Raw genomic sequence first — 24,304 nt, 5'->3', positions numbered from 1 at the left:
TTTCTGTACTGTGTCCAGAATCATTCCTAGGAACAGCAGACGTGTCGTCGGAATCAGCTGCGATTTTGGAATATTTAGTGTTAAAGCAGATTATTTATCTTATATAATACCCTTTATGAGGTCTAAGAACACTGTACGCTAACTACGTATGAAGTACCGTAAGGGTACGCACGTTGCGTAACAATCGCTTAGCCGTGGTCGAGATGCTCAAGCGTTACGTTCGCTCACGGCCAAGAGATCACTGGCAGGCACGCTATTGGCTGCCGACTACCGTAATGATTCGCTATAGCGATGCGACCGCTCGAGACCACGAGGAGATCACCAGCGGCGCATACGCTCACAATGTAAAACCTTTATCTCTAAACCATAAACAGTGTATTATGCAGTAAACCCTTTGTGTAGTGATATGGTGTAAATGCAACACAGTATAACCTTACTAGCTTAAAAGCAGTTTGAGCGTCACCGACGCTCTGAGAATACTTAACTCTATAAGAAATACACAGATACCTGGGCTTAGGGTCCAACGCCTAACATATATATATTTTGAATGATATACTTGCAAAAGAATTAATACAAATACAAATCATACACTACAATATAACATAGACTAACTAACCAGGTAACTACACAGTAAATACAATACAATTAAGTTTAAGAGAAAAATGAGAGAAAGAGAAGAGAGAGAAAGATATGGCCCATAATAACAAGAGAGAAACAGTATGATTACGGAGAAAAACTTACGCACAAAGGGAATGATCGCATGCGCCTCTGGACATCCAGCTCCCGATTTTCAGCAATGATAACCGTTGAAGAGTGAGAGCTGGATGTGATCGGCCTTTCTATTTATGCCCCACACACAATGCAATTCAATGGTCCCTAAAATCTCATTGTTCATTGGACACAGGAATTCGGCTTCGCATCATAACAAAAGGTCATAGGTTGATTCATACAGGTGGGCTGTGACTATTTCCAACAGCTCAGGTGGGAGGGAAACTGGGTTTCCCGCCGCATGGGTAATAAAGTGCAAATAAAGTAAATGTTCATAAACTTCTTATGTCCATAACTATTCGCACGAGCGATTGATCTGCTTCAAACCAACACCGGAATATTTCGAATTAAATATTCTTCCGATGGATACTAAACACCCCTGTATTACTCCTGTCTGACCCTTCGTATCAAACAAAGAGGGATTTCTCTGTTCATGAACATTCTATATTAACCAAACTTTCAGAATCTATCAAAGGGACCATGATCTACAAAATACATTATTTAGTGAAAATAAGTAACGATTGAGTCGCACGCTACGATCACATAAACTCTACCGTAAATACGCATACCGTGCGCCTGCGGGTGCCCGCGACTGTGAGTATGCGCACGTACGGGAGAGCGTACGCATGCGCAGCACGGACCTGTGTGAGGTGCAAATATGGTAGTGTGCATAGAGATATTTTTCTGACTTTGACAGTCCACCCTTTGGCAGTCAACAATAACTGCCACTTCCTGAAAACATTTCAAAAAGAGAAAAATATATGTTAGGGGTTAATACATTTACATGGTTGGGTAAGGGAGGAGAGGAGATGGTAGGAAAAGGGTATGACCTAGTGAGATAGCAGAAGCATGTGTGTATGAATCCGTGCTTGGGGGTCATGTATCATCGTGCCGTACGTGTTTTAAATCAAGCTTCGAGGTATTGCGAAGTATACATTTGAATTCCTTCTTATCCCGTGGTACGGGTCTGTGGATGGGCTGTCAAACTTTACCGAGCTCTTTTCGGCTTTGGTTGTAACAAAATGGGGGAGCACATTTTAGTTGATGATACATGAATGGGGGAGATATGTGATTGCTGATATCTGTGCCTGTATTCCCTATCGACTATGTGTGTCATTACCTGAGGGTTGTAGAAATGAAGAAAAGACATAATTACGGTAAATGCGGTGGTATTCTATGTCAGGTAAATGTACATTCGTCGATTGAGGTCTTGTTTGGTGTCTGTTGAATGCAGTCTTCTTTGTGCTTTTGCCCATAAGGTGCGAGCAAAGCTGTCAATGTCCATAGATTTACAAAAGTGTTGGGCTAGCGTAATTTTAAAATTTCTAGGGAAACTGGGGATCCATGGCATAGTTCATCAAAAATCTGTGTATCAGGTTGTCAAAACTTCTTCTTTAATCTCTCTGTTGTCTGTATATCGGCTCATCAAATTCCTCGTCCAAGTGGGTCTTTTTTTTACCTTGGAGGAAACGGAAAAACAGGTGAAAGAAACGGACCGTAGAAATCGCATTTTCATCACAGCATTGTTTCTACATTTGGGTCATAAATCAAGTCCATTGGAATTACAGTTTCCTCACTCCTCAAACTCATTACCCTTGTACGATGTTTGCACTTCATTAAAGCCTGACCGCATCTAAATATCAATCCAATCGATATGACAACACCTAAGATACATAGGAGAAACTTCCCAACATCCATTATGACTCCTTGAGCCCATTCTCCTAAACCAGAAAACCAATTTCGCGGGTTCAACCATGACACCCAACCAGTCAGCTCATTACCTACAGCAGCAAGAGTGAGATTGTGTCTTCTGCGAAATTCCCACTTTAGTTGGAGAATATCGTCCATCTTTTGGTCTATGACCTCGACCGGGTCCTCGGTGCTATTCGTAATATATGTGCAACATTTCACGCCGTATTGTGTTGCCAGTGTGACACAATATCCGCCTGTTACTGCTGTGAGGTAATTAAGAACCATTCTATGCTGGACTAGTTCTGTTTTGTAAGCCTGAAGTTCCCTTCCAGTATACCTAAACGTGTCATCATACATTTCAGTGATATTATCTAACAAATTGGCGAGCGCAGAAATGTATTTATAATTCAACACTCCTCTAGCGGTGCGGGTGAAATCTAACGCGATTAAGAATTGAATCCCGGTGGATTCACTTATCAGATCAGAGGCCGGATGCTCTGTCTTCTCTATCAGGTGCCTTTTAACAACGTGCTCGTAATGGGTGTGAGTATAAGGAGCTTGGGCACCACGGTGTATGTCTTTCATTTTGTCATGTGATACAGTCATTACTTCAGGCAGTACTTTTCCAATATAACACAATCCTTCAGAGTTTGGGGCAAGCCACTTATACGCCTGACTCCCGCATATGAAATATGCATCATCGGGGAGAACATATGGGACGGAGTAGGACATAACCATATTACACACCTTCCATGTGAAATCTCCTAACCCTAATTCTTCCATCTGCTTAGTACACGTATCAGGTTGTACGATATGTGCACAGTATCCTGGTGATACCTCTCCAACTCTCGTAATCCTATTTCCTAAGGTATACCTATACCGGAAAGATTTTCCTCTACTGGCTATGTGGCGTATAAGCTCTGTATCTGTAGGCATTCTATCTGCTCTGTGTGAAAAGGTCATGGTTTGGTTACTCCATGACACTTCCCAATTTCCCGGCTTTCGGGGATTGGAGATGTTGAAACATAATAGGGACCTATCCACATGGTATTGGTGGAGCTTCAAACTAGGAGGACTGGAGATATTAAACCTTCTGTCCACCGGTCTCCCACCACTTAACTCAAGTACCTCCCCTATCGTTAAAGGAAATGGTACTAGTCCTGATTTGCTATGACCTTGAGGTACTTGAGAGCATACCCAACAATCTATTTTATTTAACACACTACCCACTAAAGAGTGATAGTCACTCAAGGGATGCCGGTCCATATGGATATTAAAACTGGATTGGCATTTCTTTATGCACCCATCCTCAATGACATTGTTACAAAGCCGACAGATACAGTTTTCTTCAGCTAACAATCCTTCACAATTCCTTCTATGGTCAATGCTATCGGATCGTTTTCTGATACTCGCCTTTACTTGTTGGTTAAGTTGTTCTTGGAAAACTACGCCTCCATCTTTATCATCAGAACCCATTCCAGACCCTCTCTCGACCTCCATGGTACTCTCGCCGGAACAGACTGCTCTGGTCAACATCATGGTCAACAGGAAAATCCGGATCACAGTCTCTTGGGGCAAGTCCATCTTGTAGGAGGAAACGGAGAAGAATGAGAAGGGGGAAAAAAAATAATTTGGGGGAGAGGGGATGGGAAGTTGGAGAAAAACAATAAAAGGGAACAGGGGATCGACAACTGCTTTTGGTCTTGTGGTTCTCGATGCTCAGGTGCCGCCTTAGTCCTCCTGGAACAGACACTCTAGTGATACAACCTCTACCGTCTGTTCCTTATCACAGGACTTCTCTGGATCAACGACCTTCTTACAGTGGGACGAATGAACCCAAGTCTCTCTCTCAGCAACCTTCAATGCTGTAGTGCTAGTCAATAAGACCTGGTATGGTCCTTCCCATCTGTCAATAAGGCAACCTGAGCGTAGAAAATTCCGTATCATTACATAATCCCCAGGTTCAATGTCATGACAATTACTATCTGGTAAATCAGGAATCACTAACTTCAGATTATCATTTTGATTCCTCAACTGTTTACTCATGTTAATCAAGTATTTTACAGTCACTTCATTGTTACACTTCAAATCATCTTGAGGGTTAATCATAACATGCGGTTGTCGACCAAACAAGATTTCAAAGGGAGACAGATTAAGAGGGAACCTGGGAGTGGTTCTGATGCTGTACAGTACAATGGGTAAAGCTTCTGGCCATGTCAATCCTGTCTCTGCCATCACTTTACTCAGTTTATTTTTAATAGTGCTGTTCACTCTTTCCACTTTCGCACTCGCCTGTGGACGGTATGGAGTGTGCAGCTTGCTATCAATTCCCATCAATTTACACATTCCTTGAAAGACATCACCTGTAAAATGGGTACCCCTATCACTTTCGATAATTCTAGGGATACCATATCTACATACAAATTCCTGCACAATTTTCTTAGCAGTAAACATAGCGGTATTTTTGGCCGCCGGAAATGCTTCGACCCAATTTGAGAAAACATCTATACAAACAAGTACATATTTCAAATTTCGACAAGGGGGTAATTGAATAAAGTCAATCTGTATTACCTGGAAAGGGCCGCCGGCAGGTGGGATATGGGATGGTTCTGTTGGTATTGTTTTTCCGATGTTCTTTCTCAGACAGGTAAGGCATGACATTGCTCTTTTACTCGCATGAGATGAAAATCCTGGGGCACACCAATATGCTCTTACCAACTTGCACATCCCTTCCTTGCCTAGATGAGTCAGCCCGTGAGCTGCTTCAGCCAAACACGGAAGATATGCTCTGGGGGCCACTGGTTTACCATGTCCATCCGTCCAGAGTCCTGAGGACTCCTGGCCATATCCCTTTGCCTTCCAGACTGCCTTTTCCTGTGTGGAACACAAATTTTGCATTTCACACAACTTCTGTGTGTTGATGGTATTAAATACCATCAGTTGTGTGGTGTCTGTCTGTCTGGGGGTAGCAGCTGCTAATTTAGCAGCTTCGTCTGCTCGGCTGTTACCAAGTGATATTGGGTCTTGGCTATATGTGTGTGCTTTACATTTGATAACAGCCACTCTGTCGGGTTCCTGTATCGCTGTTAGAAGCCTTTTTATGTGAGCTGCATGCGCTACCGGTGTACCAGCTGCCGTCATGAAATTTCTGAGGCGCCATAGGGCTCCGAAATCATGGACTACCCCGAATGCGTATCTAGAATCGGTGTAGATATTGGCTGATTTGCCCTTAGCCAATTCACATGCTCTGGTTAGGGCGACCAGTTCAGCAACCTGGGCTGAGTGAGGTGGGCCTAGCGGTTCCGCTTCTATGGTGCCTTGGTCATCTACGACTGCGTATCCAGTACACAAGTCACCCGAGTCTGACTGTCTATGACAACTACCGTCCGTGTAGAACGTAAGTTCTGCATCTTCCAGTGGGTTGTCACTGATGTCAGGCCTTGCGGTAAAATTTTGGGTCAAATATTCCATACAATCATGAGTGTCTCCCTTTGTATTAAATCCTCCTTCCCCACCACTCTCATCTTCCACCCTTTGTGCCTGTCCAGGCACACCTGGGAGATATGTTGCAGGATTTAATGCACTGCATCTCCTTATGGTGATGTTTACGGGGGCCATTAGTGCCAATTCCCATCTTGTAAACCGCGCTGATGAGACGTGCCTGGTTTGGGCAGAATTCAACAAGGCTGACACTGCATGTGGTGTATGAATTGTGAGGTTGTGACCTAGCACGACGTCTTCGCTTTTCGTTACTAGCAATGCTATCGCAGCAACGCTTCGCAAGCATGTGGGGGGGGATCGCGCTACCGTATCTAGCTGAGCGCTGTAGTATGCTACCGGCCTGCTGGCATCACCGTGCTTTTGGGTTAGTACACCTGCCGCGCAACCAGCACTTTCTGTTCCGTATAGTTCAAAGGGTTTCCCATAGTCCGGCATACCTAATGCTGGTGCCTGCGTTAGGCACTGTTTAAGTCTCTCAAATGCTGTCTCAGACTCGTCTGTATGCGAAATCCGATCAGGTTTGTTTGAGGAGACCATTTCCTGCAAGGGTAACGCTAGGATGGAAAACCCTGGGATCCAGTTACGGCAATACCCACACATTCCTAAAAATGTTCTGATCTGTTGCTGGGTTTGTGGCAGAGTCATGTCTCTAATTGCTTGAATTCTATCAGCGGTCAGGTGTCTCAGTCCTTGTGTTAGACAGTGTCCCAAATATTTTACCTTAGTTTGGCATAATTGCAACTTGTCTTTGGAAACCTTGTGTCCTGTGTCTGAAAGATGAAACAGGAGCTGTTTCGTATCCTTCAGGGATGCTTCCAATGAATCAGAACACAGTAGTAGATCATCCACGTACTGTATTAATACTGATCCACTCACTGGTTGGAAAGACTGTAAACAATCATGCAAAGCCTGGGAAAATATACTTGGACTATCTATGAATCCTTGTGGTAATCGAGTCCATGTGTATTGGACTCCTCTGTATGTAAATGCAAACAAATATTGACTGTCAGGGTGCAGAGGTACCGAAAAGAAAGCGGAGCAGAGGTCAATAACAGTGAAAAATTTCGCAGTGGGAGGGATTTGCATTAGGATGACAGCTGGATTTGGCACTACGGGGAACTGACTCTCAACTATTTTGTTAATCCCCCTTAGATCCTGCACTAGCCGGTAACCCCTCCCCCCACTCTTTTTCACAGGGAAGATGGGACTATTGGCAGTGCTGGACGTTCTTACCAGAATGCCCTGTTGTAGCAAGCGCTCTATTACGGGATAAACTCCTAACTCCACCTCTGGCTTCAGAGGGTACTGTGGGATTTTTGGAGCTATCCTACCATCTTTTACTTGTACAACTACCGGAGCTACGTTTGCCATTAATCCAGTGTCCTGTCCATCTTTTGTCCAAAGTGACTCTGGTATCTGAGATGTCATTTCTTCTACTTGGGAGGGAGTCCTATTTGTCATAATGGTATGTGACATTAATTTTGACGGGGAGTCTAACATGTCTCGTACTTCCTGAGCGTGATTCTCAGGTATGTCCAAGAATACACCTTCAGGAGTACAATAAATGACGCACCCCATTTTACACAATAAGTCTCTACCCAGGAGATTGGTCGGTGCCGATGCAGCCAGCCAAAAGGAATGCTTGGTATGTAACGGCCCTACTGTAATCTCGGCTGGTTTGCTAACAGGGTAGTGCTGGACTACTCCCGTTACCCCTATGGCTGGAATTGTCTTACCAGTGGTTCTCATGCCCACTGTCGAATTTATCACTGATTTGGCCGCCCCTGTGTCTACAAGAAAGTTTAATGATTTACCAGCTACATTGATTGCAATTTCTGGTTCACTTCCAAGGCTTGCAATCAATTTTACTGGCTGCAGATTACAGGTATGGCCACACCCCTATTGGGTATGGTGACCTTCCTGAATCCCGCTGGCAGCAACTACTTGTGAGGGAGTTAGCTGGGAACTACCAGAGGTTTGCCAATCTCTGTTTGGGGGGTATCTTTTTGTTTCCCCTGCATGTGGCTCATAACTCCGTTTCTGCGGACCCTGCTCCCAATGTCGTGTGTCGTGTCGTTGTCTAGGGGGTTGATAAGATTTTTGTACATTTCTCGATCTACAGTCTCGTGCAAAGTGTCCCTGTTTGTGACAAAAATAACATGTTACCACATTTGACTTACCCACAGGGTTTGGTGATGTTAACACAGGCTGTTTTGTGGTCAGGGCCTGTATACTTACTGCCATTAACTTATCACTTTGTTGTTCCCTGTGTCTGGTGATGTTCCTATCGTGGTCAATAGCAGCCTCTCTCAAAGTAGCCACAGACAGACCTCGCCAACATGGTTGTGTGGTCTGTACCCTAGTCTTTAATGATTCTTTTAAACCATCCATCAGTACCGATACTGCTACTTCTCGATGGTTTATGTTTGTTTTAATGTCCTCTATGCCTGTGTATTTTGCCATTTCTGATAATGCTCTGTGAAAATACTCTGCAGCTGTTTCTGACTCCTTCTGTTTAATGGAGAATATTTTGTTCCATTTAACTACGGCTGGGAAATACTCCTTTAACTGTAAGCTTATTCTTTTTACATTGTCTTTGTTGTACACATCTGTAAGAGGTACATCCTGATCTAATCCACAGTCAGCTAAAAATTGAGTTGCGTCAACATTGGAGGGTAAACATGCTCTCAGCAATATCTGCCAGTCTTTGTTGTTGGGCTCTACAGTGTTACCTAGGTCTCTGATGTATTTTTGGCTGGCAACTAAGTCTTTTCTAGGGTCAGGGAATTCAGACACTATGGTCCTTAATTCCATTCTGGAAAATGGGCTATACATGGCAATGTTCCTCACAGGGGTGACTCCTGATGTGTCAGTTTTCCCATTTGGAACAGCTATTACCCTAACAGGATTAACTCTAACAACATCACTCTGTGTGGGTTCTACAGCCTGTGGTGAAATGGCTTCAGCATAGTGTATGGTGCCGTACTTACCTGTAGATACGACCTCACCTATCCCTCCGCTAGGGGCCCTTGTTACTAATCTCGTGGGTGGAGCTGTGCCTACTGTGGTCTCTGCTATGGTGGCTGCTAGAGAGAGCGCTGAAATTGTTGCCGATTCGTCTTCTTGATCACACTCCTGAGGAAAGTTCAAAACAGGGTACAACTTGCACGGGTTAATACTTGCATTGGTTAATTGGTTAACATTATCTTTAACATTTACACAATTGCTAAGTGTTTGTGTGTTACACCTTAGTGCGTCATTCTCCGCAACCAATTTCTCTCCTGATATATATGGTGGCGGTGGGGCCGTGGCTATCAGTTTTCTGATTGAGCCAGATCCCGCCGCCTGAGCCAATCCTCTCTGTATGTCACCCTCCTGTTGCCACAACTGCAAATAATCATAATGCTTGATTCGTCTCTTTGCTGATTTAATGAGACATATCCTTCTCCTTAAATTCGTTAACACTTCTGTGCTGAAGCTACCTACTCTTGGGAATTTCTCCCCGTCATGTACCGTCATTCTCTCCCATTCATCACATAAAACCTCCGTGTGTGAACCGTATTTTTCACACATCACGTATCTTGCCGACCCGACTGGTCGGTTCACTGAATCAACCCGAACCGAGGTTGATCGCCCCCTACCTGAACAAGTGGCCCCCATAGTTCGAAGGTGTTGCTTTATTCAGCCAACCCTTACGCAAACCAAAATGTTCAAAATAGGCTGACGGTGGCGGTTTACCGAGTACCCCACTCACTCGCCCAGGCCGACCAATACGACCTGATCACACCGATATGGTGCTGGCGTACTCGACCCAGGGCCCCTGCGACCTGAACCTCTATTTACTGGAACCTGTGAGGGTGATCCGAAGAACACTTACTCTTTCCAGTAACTATTGGTTGTTGGATAGTTCCTGAGTGAGCAGCGAACTTCCCTTAAAATAAAAAAAATTACACAAATCACGTTAGAATGTACAAATAGCGTTTATGACCTTCGTACACAAATAGTACCGGTCAGGTTTACTAATGTACACAATTACGTGCGGTACAATCGTTCAGCACATAAGCAACTAATCTTATGTACGGAGCGACCAGTGGAATCGAAAATTGCGGCTGCGAATTCCTTCAGCAAGAGCTTGTATGGCCTATATGGGTGTTGCACCAACCCTTTCTTGGTGTTGTGCCTGTGGACTGTATAGCGGACTTCCTTGTCTGCTGTACCTGAACCTGTTGGTCTGCTATGACCTCCTGGTCTGTTACAGTATGACCTCCTGGTCTGCTACACTCTAATGCTCAAATTGTATGTTTTAACCAGGGATGCCTCCCTAGCCACCATGTACGTCACTTACACGCATGTACCTCACGAGAACTCGACTTTTCTTGTGGTTCAACCTTTAAAATTGTAAAAACAAACACTCATTCACCGCATATACACTTTTGTTTCTATTTCTATTTCTGCGCAGAAATTTCTCTTTAGACCAGATGTGTTACAAATTAGGAGAAGGATCTATTAATTTAAATTTCGAATTTAAAATAAATTTGTGCGATTTATCGCCTGGCGTTATTTACCGCGTGGCGCTACTTATCGCGTTGAGAGGAGAGAAAAAAACTTGTGATTTGAGTTACGTGGGCGTACCCGTATGCTCCGTTGCGTAATATACGCTGCGTGCGTCGGCCTTTGGTTTGCGTGCACAAATCTCAGTCCTTGTTAGAGACACGTGTACGCAAAATAAAGATCCACCGTAACACAATTTATATGTTTATCAATGTAGATGATCCTTGATCATCTACCGCACACCACACTGACTTCGCCTTGTCTCTCAGGCAGAGCTGTGTGTTTGTCTATACTTTAACTATATTACCTTTACTTTTACACTTTGAAATAGCGGCAAATCTCTCTTAGCACGTTTATCAACTACATAATAGCAAACAGGAGAGTGATATACGAAAATACACGAATGAAAAGAAATGCAGATATGCGTGCGTGTGTACGCAAGACAGAAAAATAAACAGTTTTAAAAGAGACTAGCGTGTTGTTCTTACCTCCGGTTCCCGGATTCCTTCAGCACCCTTTACTAAGAGAAGCAGACGCTTATCCAAACAGCACTACGAGGAATATGATCTCCCGCCCTTTGCTGCTGGATAATGTCTGCTGTAATTACCTAGTGCAGATATGTGAAGGACAGGACGAGCCCGCAACTGTTAAAGCAGATTATTTATCTTATATAATACCCTTTATGAGGTCTAAGAACACTGTACGCTAACTACGTATGAAGTACCGTAAGGGTACGCACGTTGCGTAACAATCGCTTAGCCGTGGTCGAGATGCTCAAGCGTTACGTTCGCTCACGGCCAAGAGATCACTGGCAGGCACGCTATTGGCTGCCGACTACCGTAATGATTCGCTATAGCGATGCGACCGCTCGAGACCACGAGGAGATCACCAGCGGCGCATACGCTCACAATGTAAAACCTTTATCTCTAAACCATAAACAGTGTATTATGCAGTAAACCCTTTGTGTAGTGATATGGTGTAAATGCAACACAGTATAACCTTACTAGCTTAAAAGCAGTTTGAGCGTCACCGACGCTCTGAGAATACTTAACTCTATAAGAAATACACAGATACCTGGGCTTAGGGTCCAACGCCTAACATATATATATTTTGAATGATATACTTGCAAAAGAATTAATACAAATACAAATCATACACTACAATATAACATAGACTAACTAACCAGGTAACTACACAGTAAATACAATACAATTAAGTTTAAGAGAAAAATGAGAGAAAGAGAAGAGAGAGAAAGATATGGCCCATAATAACAAGAGAGAAACAGTATGGATTACGGAGAAAAACTTACGCACATGCGCCTCTGGACATCCAGCTCCCGATTTTCAGCAATGATAACCGTTGAAGAGTGAGAGCTGGATGTGATCGGCCTTTCTATTTATGCCCCACACACAATGCAATTCAATGGTCCCTACAATCTCATTGTTCATTGGACACAGGAATTCGGCTTCGCATCATAACAAAAGGTCATAGGTTGATTCATACAGGTGGGCTGTGACTATTTCCAACAGCTCAGGTGGGAGGGAAACTGGGTTTCCCGCCGCATGGGTAATAAAGTGCAAATAAAGTAAATGTTCATAAACTTCTTATGTCCATAACTATTCGCACGAGCGATTGATCTGCTTCAAACCAACACCGGAATATTTCTAATTAAATATTCTTCCGATGGATACTAAACACCACTGTATTACTCCTGTCTGACCCTTCGTATCAAACAAAGAGGGATTTCTCTGTTCATGAACATTCTATATTAACCAAACTTTCAGAATCTATCAAAGGGACCATGATCTACAAAATACATTATTTAGTGAAAATAAGTAACGATTGAGTCGCACGCTACGATCACATAAACTCTACCGTAAATACGCATACCGTGCGCCTGCGGGTGCCCGCGACTGTGAGTATGCGCACGTACGGGAGAGCGTACGCATGCGCAGCACGGACCTGTGTGAGGTGCAAATATGGTAGTGTGCATAGAGATATTTTTCTGACTTTGACATTAGAATCCATCCGTGCTGTCGTAGTACTACTTGAGATAGTGCTACTCCGACCTCTAACTGTTCTCTGGACCTTGCCCTTATCAGGAGATCGTCCAAGTAAGGGATAATTAAGACGCCTTTTCTTCGAAGAAGAATCATCATTTCGGCCATTACCTTGGTAAAGACCCGGGGTGCCGTGGACAATCCAAACGGCAGCGTCTGAAACTGATAGTGACAGTTCTGTACCACAAACCTGAGGTACCCTTGGTGAGAAGGGCAAATTGGGACATGGAGGTAAGCATCCTTGATGTCCAGAGACACCATATAGTCCCCTTCTTCCAGGTTCGCTATCACTGCTCTGAGTGATTCCATCTTGAATTTGAACCTTTGTATGTAAGTGTTCAAGGATTTCAGATTTAAAATAGGTATCACCGAGCCGTCCGGCTTCGGTACCACAAACAGCGTGGAATAATACCCCTTTCCCTGTTGTAGGAGGGGTACCTTGATTATCACTTGCTGGGAATACAGCTTGTGAATGGCTTCCAATACCGCCTCCCTGTCGGGGGGAGACGTTGGTAAAGCAGACTTCAGGAACCGGCGAGGGGGAGACGTCTCGAATTCCAATTTGTACCCCTGAGATACTACCTGCAGGATCCAGGGGTCCACTTGCGAGTGAGCCCACTGCGCGCTGAAATTCTTGAGACGGGCCCCCACCGTGCCTGAGTCCGCTTGTAAGGCCCCAGCGTCATGCTGAGGACTTGGCAGAAGCGGGGGAGGGCTTCTGTTCGTGGGAAGAGGCTGTCTGCTGCAGTCTTTTTCCCCTTCCTCTGCCCCGGGGCAGATATGAGTGGCCTTTTGCCCGCTTGCCCTTATGGGGACGAAAGGACTGAGCCTGAAAAGACGGTATCTTTTTCTGCTGCGAGGTGACTTGGGGTAAAAAGGTGGATTTCCCAGCCGTTGCCGTGGCCACCAGGTCCGATAGACCGACCCCAAATAACTCCTCCCCTTTATACGGCAATACTTCCATATGCCGTTTGGAATCCGCATCCCCTGACCACTGTCGCGTCCATAATCCTCTTCTGGCAGAAATGGACATCGCACTTACTCTTGATGCCAGAGTGCAAATATCCCTCTGTGCATCTCGCATATATAGAAATGCATCCTTTAAATGCTCTATAGTCAATAATATATTGTCCCTGTCCAGGGTATCAATATTTTCAGTCAGGGAATCCGACCAAGCCACCCCAGCACTGCACATCCAGGCTGAGGCGATTGCCGGTCGCAGTATAATACCAGTATGTGTGTATATACTTTTTAGGATATTTTCCAGCTTCCTATCAGCTGGTTCCTTGAGGGCGGCCGTATCAGGAGACGGTAACGCCACTTGTTTTGATAAGCGTGTGAGCGCCTTATCTACCCTAGGGGGTGTTTCCCAACGTGCCCTAACCTCTGGCGGGAAAGGGTATAATGCCAATAATTTTTTAGAAATTAGCAGTTTTTTATCGGGCGAAACCCACGCTTCATCACACACCTCATTTAATTCATCTGATTCGGGAAAAACTACGGGTAGTTTTTTCACACCCCACATAATACCCTTTTTTGTGGTACTTGTAGTATCAGAAATGTTCAAAACCTCCTTCATTGCCGTGATCATGTAACGTGTGGCCCTACTGGAAAATACGTTTGTTTCCTCACCGTCGACACTGGAGTCAGTGTCCGTGTCTGTGTCTGTATCGACCTGAGGTAACGGGCGCTTTAGAGCCCCTGACGGTGTTTGAGACGCCTGTACAGGTATTAACTGATTTGCCGGCTGTCTCATGTCGTCAACAGTCTTTTGTAAAGTGCTGACACTATCACGTAATTCTTTCCATAAGACCATCCAGTCAGGTGTCGACTCCCTAGGGGGTGACATCACTAACACAGGCAATTGCTCCGCCTCCACACCATTTTCCTCCTCATACATGTCGACACAACGTACCGACACACAGCACACACACAGGGAATGCTCTGATAGAGGACAGGACCCCACTAGCCCTTTGGGGAGACAGAGGGAGAGTTTGCCAGCACACACCAGAGCGCTATATATATATACAGGGATAACCTTATATAAGTGTTTTTCCCTAATATAGCTGCTGTATATATTTATATGCCAATTTAGTGGCCCCCCCCCCCCCCCCCCTCTCTTGTTTTACCCTGTTTCTGTAGTGCAGGACTGCAGGGGAGAGTCAGGGAGCCTTCCTCCAACGGAGCTGTGAGGAAAAAATGGCGCCAGTGTGCTGAGGAGATAGGCTCCGCCCCCTTCTCGGCGGCCTTTCTCCCGCTTTTTTATGGAAAAATTGGCAGGGGTTAAATGCATCCATATAGCCCAGGAGCTATATGTGATGTATTTTTTGCCAAAAAAGGTGTTTTATTGCGTCTCAGGGCGCCCCCCCCCCAGCGCCCTGCACCCTCAGTGACCGGAGTGTGAAGTGTGCTGAGAGCAATGGTGCACAGCTGCGGTGCTGTGCGCTACCTTATTGAAGACAGGACGTCTTCTGCCGCCGATTTTCCGGACCTCTTCAGTCTTCTGGCTCTGTAAGGGGGCCGGCGGCGCGGCTCTGGGACCCATCCATGGCTGGGCCTGTGATCGTCCCTCTGGAGCTAATGTCCAGTAGCCTAAGAAGCCCAATCCACTCTGCACGCAGGTGAGTTCGCTTCTTCTCCCCTTAGTCCCTCGGTGCAGTGAGCCTGTTGCCAGCAGGTCTCACTGAAAATAAAAAACCTACTTTAAACTTTTACACTAAGCAGCTCAGGAGAGCCCTTCAGCCTGCACCCGTCTCGTTCGGGCACAAAAATCTAACTGAGGCTTGGAGGAGGGTCATAGGGGGAGGAGCCAGTGCACACCAGGTAGTCCTAAAGCTTTTTACTTTTGTGCCCAGTCTCCTGCGGAGCCGCTATTCCCCATGGTCCTTTCGGAGTCCCCAGCATCCACTAGGACGTTAGAGAAATATATATATATATATATATATATATATGTATATATATATATATATATATATATGTATATATATGTGTGTGTATATATATATATATACGTATATGTATATACGTATATAAATATATGTATATATATATATATATATATATATATATGTATCTCTGAGTGCCAGTTATTTTTGGAGATTTTATATATATATATATATATATATATATATATATATATATCCACACCAATCGCCGGCACTCTGTCCGCCCCTCTGGGCTATCTTGCTCTGGTGCCCTCCACTAGGGTGCTAACCCCATATACATACGGCAAAGAATGAGGCGGCACTCAGAGGCTGAAGTTGCAAAGTGACTTTAGTGCAGCTTTTGCACTAAAGTCACTTTGCAACTTCAGCCTCTGAGTGCCGCCTCATTCTTTGCCGTATATATATATATATATATATATATATATATATATGTATATATATATATAGTATATATATATATATAATTGTGTGTGTATGTATATATATATATATATATATATATATATATATATACATACATATGTGTGTGTATTTTTTTTTGGTGGTCGGCACTCACTATATACATCCAATAATGTTTGTATACTGGCCCTGTTGCCCTCCTTTTAAAGTGCACTCACACATCGTAGATGTCACAAATACATACAGGGAATCTCGATCAATGGGTGTCAGACTATACTTAATGACAACATATGACAGCGCATATTTCTGCTGCGGGGTACACTGGGCTCCACTGGAAATGACATTGGGGTGTAGAGTAGGATCTTGATCCGAGGCACCAACAGGCTAAAAGCTTTGACTGTTCCCAGAATGCATAGCGCCGCCTCCGCATATTTTAATGTTAGTTATTATGCATAAAATTGATTCTTATCTCAGTGGATTAATGTTACTGAGCATTTACGATATAATTAGCTCTGTCAACATTGAAACATTTGTATTTGTTTATGTATTATTGTTAGTCTGGAGACGGGCACTGTGGTGACGTCCGTATCCGACGCCTGACAGCGGGAGACGCCGTAGACCCGGCAGGAGATTCGTGCACTATATAGGTGAGTGTTTGTGAATATGTCTGTTATCTTGATGAAAATGCTTATGCATTGAAACGTTGATCAGAAGCTTTGCAGCGTCTAGTCCGGCACTCCTTAGATGTCACAGAGTAGTTGCCCGGGTGCCCTCAGTACGATGGGATATATATATATATATATATATATATATATATATATATATATGTTTTTTTTTTAGCTAAGCAATGAGTAGTTTACTGAGTGCACCTTTAGACTATAATCTATAGGTGCACTCGGTAAACTACTGATTGCTTCATATAGTCTCTCTACTATAGATATATAGATCAGTGAGAGGCTGCTGCACTCACAGGTCTTGTAATCCGTAAGCATGTTATATACTTGTCCACCTCATCTTAGCAGGACACTCCAGTCCATATACAGGTCAAAGTTTCATTTTATAGCATTACATTTTGTCATTTACAATACAGGCAATACAATATATCTGCTGTAATGTAGGGGGCAACGGACAGATGTCAGCGAGGTCCCAGGCTTACAGCTTGTTAGGTTTAATAAACCTCTGCCAGCCCTCACTGTACACTCTAATCAAATTCCCTGTATTATTTAGTTTGCTTTGACTGCTAATATATGGTGCTGGTTAGTAGGCGGGGTTAGGCACGCCCAGTAGGCGGGGCTAGGCACGCCACTCCAGTCGTGCACCCCCTAATAAAATGTGCTGCGCACGCCTATGGTATTGACTATTACTTTATTAAGTCATTAACACCTTTCCTCCTCCTCTATGCTTATTTATACAGTAGCTGACTTCAAAACATTGGTAAAACTGAAATGTCACTTCACAGAGAACTCTACTGGGGATATTCTGGATGTCAAATGAAATAATGCTGGTGAATTCACTTTTCAGCATTTTTGTTTTATTAAATTAGCAAAATGAGTTTCAGTAGGTTAGTTTTAGGATGTGGATGTTCAGTGGGGCAGACAGTGGAGAGGCGTGGGGTGGGTGAAGGGGCAGACGTGGCCTCTTGCTCCAGCAGGTCCCGGTGGGTGGGTGTCAGGAGAGCCGGGATTTGAAGGTGCAGTAGCGCCGTCCAGTGCTGGGGTTGGTGGTGATCTGGAACACTTTGGTAGCACAGCCAGGGCTGGAGTGAAGGACACACTGCTTCTCCTCGGCTGGTAGTCTGCACCAAGTCCATGAGTGTAAGCTCAGGCAGGGGGATGCTAAACTCCGGGGGAGAGGGGTGCCAACGGCCGCAGTTCCGCGCTGCCTGGCGCCGCTGCTGCTTGAGTGTGACAGGTCCTGGTTAGCAACGGACCTGGGCAGGGGGATGCTAAACTCCAGGGGGGCGGTGGGGTGCTAACAGCTGCGGGTCCACACTGCCTACGCCGTTGCTGCCTGAGTGTGAAAGGCGCGGGCAGATGGCGCACGGTTGCAGAGCGGGGAGAGTGCCTCTCCAACCCGGCGCCTCTCTACTTTGCAGAAATTGCTGAGCGGATAGCACCGGTCCTGAGTATACAGTATATGTGTACCGTATATTTGGTATGCGGTTAAATTACCGGCTGTCAGGATACCGACACTGGGATCCCGATAGCCAGGGAAATGCTGGCGGATGGAATCCCGACCAGATCGTGTGGTGGGGAATATGCATATACCTGAGGAGGAATATGCATATACTGCATGTGGCGACTGAATCGTGAAACCTGAAGTGTGGCGAGCGCAGAGAGCCCGCGAGGGGACATGATGCTCTCGCTGCTGGGATTCTGGCTGTGGGGCTCCAGGTGTCGGTCTTCTGACCCCCGGAATCCCATACCGATCCCGTATATTTGCCTAGCACACATTTTGCATGAACTAAATCTTACTACTGGAGAGTCCAAACATGAGGTAGAGGCTGAGAAAAGGTGTTCTCTCTTAAAAAAGAGCCTGATTCATTTTTGTAAGTAAAGTAAAAAAAAAAAAAAAGCACGGAACTTTGGGTCTGGAACCAACCATGTTGCCATGCAAGTGGAGTAAATACATTTATATTTTTTCTGTGCAGGGTAAATACTGGCTGCTTTCGCAGGTAGACCACAAATGCTAGACAACTTTATTTCTACACTGAAATTTAGATTTCAGTTTGAAGTCACACCCCACCCAAATCTAACTCTCTCTGCACATGTTACTGTACATCTGCCCCACCTGTAGTGCAACATGGTTTTGCCCAGTTTCTTGCTTTTTTGCTTTACTTACAAACATGAATCATGCCCTAAATTCAGTAAGGGTGTCTTGAATCAAATAAATTGGAGCTGGACTATATAGCTGATTTATACTTACTGAATATTTATGTAAACTAGAATGTAAAAACATCCCTAATTATACATAGGATATATATTTGCTTTAAATACAAATTCATAGGTCCATTTTTAATTAGTGCAATTAGTTTTGCTAAAAATTTGGAACCTGGTGTAGCTTACCGCAGTGTGACTTTTTTTTATCATGTTTTGTTGTTTGCAAAATATATTGTATAAATAACCTTCATTTATGACATCCTGCAAGGCTGGTTACTGCCGGATTGCTAAGAGGCTGAAGCCTGTGCAGAATTTTTATACTAGATGAACTGTGAAATGAATTACACATGGTTGGCAGGTAATCGTATACGTAGAAACAGATCTACAGCAAGTTTGCTTCTCTATAACCAGAAAACAAGTAACTCTGAACTAATATATGCAAATAAAAACATATACTGCCGCAATGCAAAATAAATAAATTACTGAATCTGCAGTGATAGAGATTCTTTACATATGTAAAGCATGGAAAGGGATAGGTCAGCAACAAATTGGAGAATGAGGGTATCATACCTCCCAACTGTCCCGATTTTCGCGGGACAGTCCTGTTTTTTGGGGACCGACCCGCTGTCCCACCCGCGGGCCGCAGTGTCCCGCGGTGGGGGGTGGGGCAGTTGGGAGGCCCTGTCTCTCGCTGCCCTGCTTAGCAGAGCAGTGGTGAATAGATGCTGTGCGCACGCGCACAGCATCTATTCAGTGCAGACAGAGGGAGAGAGGGCATGCCAGCAGCTCACAGAGCGCTGGGCATGCCCCCTCAGTGACGAAAACGGGGGCGTGGCTCGCAATTGCGGGTCCTCCGCGAAGCCACACCCCTTTTCATAGGTCACACCCCCTTTTCGGGAGCGCGCGCTGCTTCGCCGCGCGTGTGTCCCTCTTCACCTGTGTGCAAAGTTGGGAGGTATGGGCCACTGGCGTTTCTATAATGGGTGCAGTGTGTGTGGTGCACACGGGCCCCTGAGTCCAGAGGGGGCGCCCACCGCACACGCTGCACCCATTTTCTAAATACTCACCCCTCCGGAGTCCCGCGGCGACGTCCACGGTGGTATTAATTTACAACTTTGTGAAAATGGCCCAGCGGCCATTTTCACGGAGTTCTGCGCATGCGCAGTAGAGAAATCTCAGGGAAAATGGCCACCGCGCCATTTTCCCGGAGATCTGGGCATGCATAGTAGAGTCTGAGCGCTCTAGTGCTCAGACTCTCAGCGCTGCCGGCCGAGAGGAGGGGGCCCGAATGGAGGAGGCTGCACCCGGGCCTCCTCCTCTCTTAAAGCGCCCCTGGTATGGGCCTAATTCAGACCTGATCACTGGGTTGCTAATTTTGATGTCCTGCGATCAGATAGTCGCTGCCCAAGGGGAGTGTAAATTCACCCGTGCAAGTGTGCGATCGCATATGTACGACGAGCTACAAATGTCCCTCAGTCAGCGGACAGCTGCAAATCCGTTTGCACCACACCAGGATTGCGTACCCTCATGAGCCTCCGCTGTCCCGCATACCTTGCCAGCCCTCCCGGTTTTCAAGTCTTCATACCCGTAAATCCGGATTGCGCATGCGCAAGTCAGGAAATTCGGGGGGGGGGAGTCTGCACGGGAGGTACAGACTGTGTCCTGTGAGAGTCCTGTTTGTGCAGACTGTCAGAGTCAGGCAGTTGATCTGCAGCAGGATGTGAATAATGAGCACAGCAGCCACCTGTAGTGTACAGGGAAGCACATGACCCGGCAGCCAAGGCTCTGCATCGCAGTGGCTGGCCACGCCTACCACACTGACAGTACAGTAGGAAGCGTGACACAGCCCAGCCTTCCTGCTCCTCGATGTGGCTGTCCTGTGCTACCTCCACCACCACACACTCCCTGCTCTTCACAGGAGGGAGCAACAAACCAGGTGTGTACTGTCTGCTGGGGGTTATTAGGGGGGCAGTAATGCATACCTCCCAACATGACTCTCTCCAGGAGGGACACAATGCTCTGCTTCTGGATTTTTTTCAATGAATGATTATCTGCACCGGTGTTGAACAGGTTAATGGATAAGAAAGGTGTTTCAGCACAGGTGACGGCAATCATAAATTAAGAGGGAAGTCCAGGAGCAGAGCATTCTCTCCCTCCTGGAGAGGGTCATGTTGGGACTTGGGAGCTATGGTAATGTAATGTGCTACTGTGTGTAATATGGGGGGATGTAATGTAATGTATTACTGTGTGTAATATGAGGGTGGCTGTGTAAAATGTAATGTGTTACTGTGTGCAATATGGGGAGGGGTGAAATGTAATGTGTTACTGTGTATAATATGGGGGGGGTGTAATGTAATGCGCTACTGTCAGTAGCGGCTCTTGCCACGGGCAAGCAGGCTTTTTACCTGGGGCGCTGCTACCCTGAGGGCGACGCCGTGGCAAGAGCCGCTACTAATCCGCCGGGTCTGGGACTCCAGGTCGACAACAAAAAGGTCGACACACCTTAGGTCGACACCAATTGTTCGACACACCTTAGGTCGACATGGACAAAAGGTCGACATGGACAAAAGGTCGACAGGAGCAAGGTCGACATGAGCTTTTAATGTTTTTTTGGTGTCGTTTTCTTCGTAGAGTGACCGGGAACCCCAATTAGTGCACCGCGTCCCCTCGCATGGTGCCTTGGCTCCGCTTCGCTCGGCACAGATTACCGTTCCTATCGTAGTCCACGTGGATCGTTAAGTATGAAAAGGTTCCAAAAAAGAAAAAAAATTGTGAAAAACTCACGTCGACCTTGTTCCTGTCGACCTTTTGTCCACGTCGACCTGAGGTGTGTTGACCAATTGGCGTCGACCTAAGGTGTGTCGACCTTTTTGTTGTTGAACTGGAGTCCGGATACCAATCCGTCCTCCCTCCCATCCCGCTCCTTGGCTGAAGCAAGCACCGTGTGCGCTTGCTGCAGCCGGCGTCGCTGACTGACGCTAGAGGTCAAAATTGACCCCTAGTGTCTGTGCGGCGCTGCTATGGGAGAGACATCATGACGTCTCTTCCACAGAGAGGAGCCGGCGCCCAGAGATAGCAGCAGCAGCGGTCCCAAAACAGAAGCGAGGCTGGTAAGTAACGTGTTGTTTTTTTTAGGATTTCAAAGCGGCGCTACTACAGGGGGCACTACTACTGGGGGCACTACTATAGGGGGCACATACAGGGGGCACAGCTACAAGGGGCACAGCTACTAGGGGCAGATCTACAGGGGGCACTGCTACAGGGGGAACAGCTACTGGGGGCACTACTACAGGGGGCACTGCTACAGGGGGCACTGCTGCAAGGGGCACAACTACATGGGGCACTGCTACAGGGGGAACAGCTACTGGGGGCAAATTAACTGGGGGCACAACTACTGGGGGTACAGCTACAGGGGGCACAACTACTGGGGGCAAATCTACAGGGGGCACAACTACTGGGGCACAACTACAGGGGGCACATACTGGGGGCACTGCTACAGGGTGCAAATCAAATGGGGGCACAGCTACTGGGGCACTACTATAGGGGGCACTGCTGCTGGGGGCACAGCTATAAGGGGCACAGCTACTGGGGCACTACTATAGGGGGCACTGCTACTGGGGCACAGCTACAAGGGGCACAACTACAGGGGGCACTACTAAAGGGGGCACTACTACAGCTACTGGAGGAAAATTAACTGGCGGTAAAGCTACAGCGGGGCACAAGTACAGGGGGATAACTGTGGGTACGCCCCTTCCCTATGAAGAAGCCACAACCCTATTTTGGGGCACGCGCCCTCGGTATGCTTAAACTGTATTTTACCTGGAGGGTCGGAGGGGGGGGGGGGGGGCCTCACAGGAAACTTTCGCCCTGGGCGCCACAAGGTCTAGAACCGGCCCTGGCTACTGTGTGTTATATGAGGAAGGAGGGGGTGTAAAATGTAATGTAATGTGTTACTGTGTGTAATATGGGGGGGGGTAATGTAATGTGCTACTGTGTGTTATATGAGGGGAGGCTGTGTAAAATGTAATGTAATGTGTTACTGTGTGTAATATGGGGGCGTAATGTAATGTGCTACTGTGTGTTATATGAGGGGGGGCTGTGTAAAATGTAATGTAATGTGTTACTGTGTGTAATATGGGGGGGCGTAATGTAATGTGCTACTTTGTGTTATATGAGGGGGGCTGTGTAAAATGTAATGTGTTACTGTGTGTAATATGAGAGGTGTAATGTAATGTAATGTACTACTGTGTGTTATATGAGGGGGGGCTGTGTAAAATGTAATGTGTTACTGTGTGTAATATGGGGGGGCGTAATGTAATGTGCTACTGTGTGTTATATGAGGGGGGGCTGTGTAAAATGTAATGTAATGTGTTACTGTATGTAATATGGGGGGGTGTAATGTAATGTGCTACTGTGTGTTATATGAGGGGGGGCTGTGTAAAATGTAATGTAATGTGTTACTGTATGTAATATGGGGGGGTGTAATGTAATGTGCTACTGTGTGTTATATGAGGGGGGGCTGTGTAAAATGTAATGTAATGTGTTACTGTGTGTAATATGGGGGGGGGGCGTAATGTAATGTGCTACTTTGTGTTATATGAGGGGGGGCTGTGTAAAATGTAATGTGTTACTGTGTGTAATATGAGGGGTGTAATGTAATGTACTACTGTGTGTTATATGAGGGGGGCTGTGTAAAATGTAATGTGTTACTGTGTGTAATATGGGGGGGGGGGCGTAATGTAATGTGCTACTGTGTGTTATATGAGGGGGGGCTGTGTAAAATGTAATGTAATGTGTTACTGTATGTAATATGGGGGGGTGTAATGTAATGTGCTACTTTGTGTTATATGAGGGGGGGCTGTGTAAAATGTAATGTAATGTGTTACTGTGTGTAATATGGGGGGTGTAATGTAATGTGCTACTGTGTGTTATATGAGGGGGGCTATGTAAAATGTAATGTAATGTGTTACTGTGTGTAATATGGGGGGTGTAATGTAATGTGCTACTGTGTGTTATATGAGGGGAGCTATGTAAAATGTAATGTAATGTAATGTGCTACTGTGTGTTATATGAGGGGGGCTGTGTAAAATGTAATGTAATGTGTTACTGTGTGTAATATGGGGGGGTGTAATGTCATGTAATGTACTACTGTGTGTTATATAAGGGGGGGCTGTGTAAAATGTAATGTAATGTGCTACTGTGTGTAATATGGGAGGGCTGTGTAAAATGTAATGTAATGTGTTACTGTGTGTAATATGGGGACATATGGAGCAGCGGGTCCCAGAGCTGCTCGTAGAGGCGAGTGAGACATGAAGCTGCGGGTCTTGCTGAAGCGCTGCTGTCTATCATGGTGTAAGTGACACACATATACACGCACGCGCTCTCTCTCTCTCTGTTTCTCTCTCTGGTATAGGGGCTTTACCTGGAGTAACGTGTGTAAGGGGCTCTGCCTGGTGTTAATGTGTGTAAGGGGCTCTGCCTGGCATTAATGTGTGTAAGGGGCTCTGCC

At 45.7% G+C, this 24,304-nt stretch overlaps 1 long non-coding RNA gene across 3 annotated transcripts in view; it reads left to right on the top strand.

Annotated features, from left to right (window-relative positions):
- Positions 1 to 24,304, top strand: part of LOC134957103 (uncharacterized) — a 304,559-nt gene that overhangs the window by 72,510 nt on the left and 207,745 nt on the right. For all 3 annotated transcript variants that reach the window (XR_010186462.1, XR_010186460.1, XR_010186461.1), the window contains exon 3: positions 16,474 to 16,563. This is a non-coding gene — a long non-coding RNA (uncharacterized LOC134957103). The remainder of the gene's footprint in view (positions 1 to 16,473; positions 16,564 to 24,304) is intronic.

Source organism: Pseudophryne corroboree, chromosome 9 (assembly GCF_028390025.1).
Source record: "Pseudophryne corroboree isolate aPseCor3 chromosome 9, aPseCor3.hap2, whole genome shotgun sequence".
In the NCBI taxonomy this organism is placed as follows: domain Eukaryota; kingdom Metazoa; phylum Chordata; class Amphibia; order Anura; family Myobatrachidae; genus Pseudophryne; species Pseudophryne corroboree.
This window is presented reverse-complemented; position numbering and strand designations above follow the sequence as displayed.